General features: G+C 39.8%; 1 protein-coding gene across 1 annotated transcript in view; it reads left to right on the plus strand.

Annotated features, from left to right (window-relative positions):
* Window positions 1-1,504: 1,504 nt before the first annotated feature.
* Window positions 1,505-5,572, plus strand: part of LOC107041000 — a 31,762-nt gene continuing 27,694 nt past the window's right edge. Inside the window, exon 1 of the mRNA XM_015261353.1 lies at window positions 1,505-1,950. The gene's annotated coding sequence lies outside the window, so the exon portion shown is untranslated. The remainder of the gene's footprint in view (window positions 1,951-5,572) is intronic.

A 5,572-nucleotide genomic window follows, 5' to 3' on the forward strand; every position in this document is an offset into this window, starting at 1 on the left:
AAACTGCACCATAAACCCTTTCCCCTCCCCCGCCAATTAGCCTCCCCCCCCTCCCACCAGCAACTCAGCGAATCCCCTCGAACTTCCAAATAAACAATTACCAAGAAATACCTCTTTATTTGGTAACATTACAACCCTTTCCCACAATTTCCAAAATGTCCAGCAAATAGCTTCCTATAATAATTCCCCCAATTTGAAAATAATAATAATAATAATAATAATAATAATAATAATTTTTATTAGAGATCCCCCCCAATTTGAAAAAAATTCTCCAATAATCAAAATCTCAACCCAAAAAGCGCGAGCACCCCAAATGATGATCCATCATCCGTCCATCTCCAAAATGCTTCATTCTCCCCGTACAATTCTTTACAACCCTTTCTCAAAACTCCCAAAATGTTCAGTAAATACCTCCCCACATAAATTCCCTCTACCCCCCCCCCCCNCAAATAAACAATTACCAACAAATTTCCCTTTATTTGGTAACATTACAACCCTTTCCCACAATTTCCAAAATGTCCAGCAAATAGCTTCTCCAATAATCAAAATCTCAACTCAAAAAACGCGAAAATCCCTCTGATCCCCCAATCAATCACCAAACTGCACCATAAACCCTTTCCCCTCCCCCGCCAATTAGCCTCCCCCCCCCTCCCTCCAGCAACTCAGCGAATCCCCTCGAAATTCCAAATAAACAATTACCAAGAAATTCCTCTTTATTTGGTTTAATCATCCTCCACCGTTTACGATTGGATTGTGATGCTGGCAGATGCCAGGGCATACAGACCCCTTACATCTCCCCCCAAGTACAATCTGCTTCATGTACGTGTGACTGCTCGATGCTGATCAGAGCTTGACCCGTGCACAAGGTAAAGCGAAAAGGGGTGGGGGGGTTCCAGGGTGTGTGCGCGGGGCGAGAGTTAGAGTGAGAGGGGCTGGGGGTAGTTGGGATTTGAAAACCGTAGAGGGAAAAGACGTGAAGAGGGTTTTGCGAGGAACTGTAGAGAAAATGAGGAAAGAGTAGGGCGTACAAAGTTTCAAGCTGGCAAAAGTGTCCACATAGTGGGGGATGGATTGCTGGGGTGGCTCGAGCTCGAGTGCCGAAGGGGTGGCGGCGGCGGCGGTGGCAGCGGTGGGGCGCGCGCGGGGGGATAAGGTTGGCTGTGAATTCCCTGTAGTTGGGCCATGGGGGTAGCTTGTAACGCTCCACGTACAATTTCCTCCCCTGCGCTCCCTCCTCATCACTTGAGTTTGGCTGTGAGAGAGGAGTTCTGGCCGGGGTTTCGGTTTTGCAACGACTGCTGCGCAGTAGTCAAAAGGAGTGGGAGAAGTATAACCCAGGGAAAACGCTTGCTCGCTTGCCGGCATAACCATCCACCCCCCCACCAAAGCGGCAATCACATTCCTCTCCTACTCTGTACGTAAAGCCGCCCCCCCTCCCTGTTTCAGCCCGTTTTACCCCCCTCGTGGCCACACCACTCTCAGCTGCCCGGCCGAGCTTGCAGAGAGTACTCCGGTACACCAGCGGCAACAATAACGTTTATATTTTTTCGTTTGTAACTAAATACTTTTTGGTTTTCCCACTGTATACGATAGAGAGAGAGAGGGAGAGTTGCGGTGATCTTGAATGGGGTCTGAGTGTCTGCTTGTCATATTACTGATCAGAAGGGGGGGATGAGGGTCACGCGCGTCACTGACCTGCCAGAATTTATTTTTTGGGGGGATGATTGAATTTCGGGAGCATTTGTCGCTTTGATTCGTTGGTTTCAATTTGCTTTCGTATTTTTTTTTATCTATGGGGAATTGATTGCGGGGGGCTACGGTGTTGTGTGATGGTGTGGCGATTCTGGGGCTATTGTTCAATTATCTGAGGAGGAATTGCAGGGTTTTCAGGGGTGAGGAAATTCGACTCGTGATTAACAGGAGAATCAATCTTGGCGGAATTGTGGACATGTAAGTTGATTTTAGTGTTTAATTTATTAGTTTAGATTGGATTGGTGGTTTGGGTGTTGTTTGTAATGTAAGGGAGCGTTTGCTTTGTTGTAAATACACTGGAGCCTGGACAGAAGCCCCATTGTGTCCCAGTAAATAAGATAAGTAACGAGAGATAAAGGATATATATCGTCGATAGAAACCTATAGATTAACTCCCCCAGGAGATAGGGTTGCAAGCGTTATTCCACCGGCCAAGGAGCCTTTACAACTTGTACAACCACCCCCCAAAGTCTCCCCCCACCCCCCTACATCACCCTATTTTAAAGAATAAAAAACCGTAACCGTCTGCTTTATCGACCGAATCGCTTTCTTTTTCCTGTTTTTCTCCAGACCAGATTGAAGATCGGATTCTCCTAAATATACAATGATTGATGCATTCAGTCCCTCAACAATTCAACTTGGAAAACTCTCCAGATGAATTGGTGTTGGGAGATTTGAGGGGTTGGCGAGGGGGTTGTGTGAACAGGGGTGGCGGAGGGAATGAAATGACACGAAATTTCTATTAGCGTATTTGGAGTATTCTCAGGGGTAACGTTTCTCCTCCAGTGGAAATCGATCAACCGGGCTAAATGTAATCGCGCTGAAAATTGTTACACCAACGTCAACTCGATTCTCAGCCATTGGTGAGGTTGAATCATCGGGAATTGAGATGGGGGGGTATTGAGAGGCGAACGCACGTGCTTGACGCTAGTCATTCAGTCGATTGATGATTCTGATGGGAAAGTTAATGGATTTTAAAATGATGAGGATATTTTGATACGTGTTGGATTTGGGAGTTTCAGTAATTTTATGGGGTAATAATGATTTTTATGCTTCATTTTTTATCATGTTTTTACTTAGAGTTCCCATAACAAGGGGGTACAGATGTCTTACAAATGAAATAGTATAGTATAAATACGTCGATAGAAATATACAGTTGAGGAGAAGATATAGAATATAAACAAATGTATTTATGCTTCATTTTTAATGATTTTTTTTATTTACCAATTGTTTTTGAGGAGAGTCCCGATAACAAGGGGGTGCAGATGGCTTCCAAATGAAATAGTATAGCCTAAATACGTCGATAGAAATATACAGTGGAGATGATATAGAACATAAACAAATATATATCGCATTATTTATATGTAGTAAACACATAAATATCACGCACATCAGGTATTTTCTTGAGGACTGAAAGAGTTATTTGTTAATCACTGGCAGTAGAATATTTACTCCGGATGGACATGAAAGTATAAAGCAAAAATAAGATGAGTGCATTTCACAATGATGAAGAATATTTTGATACTTGAAGGTGGATTTGGGAGTTTCAATAATTTGATGGCATAATAATTATTTTTATGCTTCATTTTTACTGCTTTTTTAAATTTACCAATTGTTTTTGAGGAAAGTCCCCATAACGAGGGGGTGCAGATGGCTTCCAAATAAAATAGTGTAGTATAAATACGTCGACAGAAATATACAGTTGAGGAGAAGATATAGAATATAAACAAATGTATATAGCATCGTAGTAAATACATAAATATGACGCAGAACGGGTAATTTCTTGGGGACTGAAAGAGTTATTTGTTAATCACTGGCAGTAGAATATTTACTCCGGATGGACATGAAAGTATAAAGCAAAAATAAGATGAGTGCATTTCACAATGATGAAGAATATTTTGATACTGGTAGTTGAATTTCGGAGTTTCAATAATTTTATGAAGTAATAACGATTTTTATGGTTTATTTTTTATCAATTTGGTGGGTGAATTGAATCGTGAAAATTGAAAAGGAAAGAGGAGCATTGTATTCTTTTCCCTAGACACTCACTGATGTCCTCCACTCCATTATCATTGAGCCACTGTCCCTTTACTTGCATATCAATAACCCTATCCTTCTTTATCTCTTTAGGCAAAGTCCATACATCTTGTGCTGCCAAATTCGATTGGCGATTCTGACTGGAAAGTTGATTGATTTTCCAATAATCAAGAATATTTGAATACTTAAATTTGATTTGGGTAATTATAATAATTTTATGGATTAAAAATATCGATTGTGATCCTTCGAGTTTTATAAGCTTGATAATATGCAAATGGGCAAATTCAATTGTGAAAGTCAAATAGAAAATGAGGCCCTTGCTTCCTCTTCCCCTCTTTCCTCTTATCCAAAGTCCATGCATCTCGTCCTGCCAAATTCGATTGATAATTCTGATTGGAAAGTCAATTAATTTTCCAATGATGAAGAACATATTAGTACTTAAAGTTAATTTGGGTAATTATAATAATTGTATGGATTAAAATATCCATTTTTGTCCTTTAATTTTTATAAGTTTGACATGAAAAGGCTAAATTAAATTGTAGTAAATTGAATATTATTGAATTGTCTCACTGATGTCCTCCAATCCATTCTCAATAAGTCCTGCATTCCGTCGTCGTTTACTGTCTCTTTACATGCATATCAGTGACCCCATCCCCCTGTCCCTCCCTCGAATCCAAAGTTCAGTTGATGACTCTGACTGTAAAGTTCATAGATTTTAAAATGACGAAAAACATTTTGATCCTAAAATTTTATACTAAAGTTGATTCGGCAAATTACCATAATTTTATGACTCAAAAATGTCCATTTTTATCCTTTAATTGATAGGGGAGAGTGGGGCAGAATGAAACAGCCTAAAAACGATTATTTGCCGTAATTCAAGCAAAAACTAATTTTTTTTATCAATTTTTATTTATTAACTTTTTTTATTATTGGGAGTACTGATGAGAATGATCATTGTCTATTCTTCTTATAATTCAATTGATTACAATTCAATTGATTAGATTAGGCCGATTACACTTTTCTTTTTTCACTCGATTGACAAAATGTTCTCCCGTCAAAACTTTTCAATAATTTTTCATTCTACTGAATGAACTCAATAATAAATTAATACTCAAATAATAAATCAAAACTAATAAAACTAAAAAAATACGCAAATAATAAATCAATAATAATAAATGTATTATTGAATTATAATAAAATATAACTCAATAATAAATTATTCTCAATAATGTTCCATTCTACTGAATGAGAATAAATGCGTCAAACAATTGTTTTCCTACTGTTTCATTTTGCTGTCCCCAATAAAAATTCGTAAATTGAATTGTAAAAATTGAAAAGGAAAAGCAGCCCCTTATTTTCTTTTCCCCAGACACTCCCTGATGTCCTCCACTCCATTCTCATTAAGTCCTTGATTCCATCGTCCTTTACTGTCCCTTTACTTGCATATCAGTAACCCCATCTCTCTTTCCCTCCCACTCCTTAGCCAAAGTCCATACATCTCATGCTGCCAAGCCGCCTCTATCCAGGATTTGCTGGCGTGGCGCCGTCCTACCACGTCCTACATTGGGTTTCCCTACAACTGCATCCTATATACTGCATCAACCGCCCGGGCCACCAGGCGAGTTACGCCGAGTCGAATCTCACTCAGCCTCGGCTCATAATATATCTATCTTCATGCTCTCTTAGATCAGGAGTTTCCATAGCGTGTATGGGGTGCACATCGGTTTGTAGCAATGGGATCAGGTGGGGGAATCGATGGGGTAATTTATCATGTCGGCGGAGGG

This window comes from Diachasma alloeum, unplaced genomic scaffold (genome assembly GCF_001412515.2).
Source record: "Diachasma alloeum isolate Michigan unplaced genomic scaffold, Dall2.0 Dall_scaffold_00179, whole genome shotgun sequence".
Classification (NCBI taxonomy): Eukaryota; Metazoa; Arthropoda; class Insecta; order Hymenoptera; family Braconidae; genus Diachasma; species Diachasma alloeum.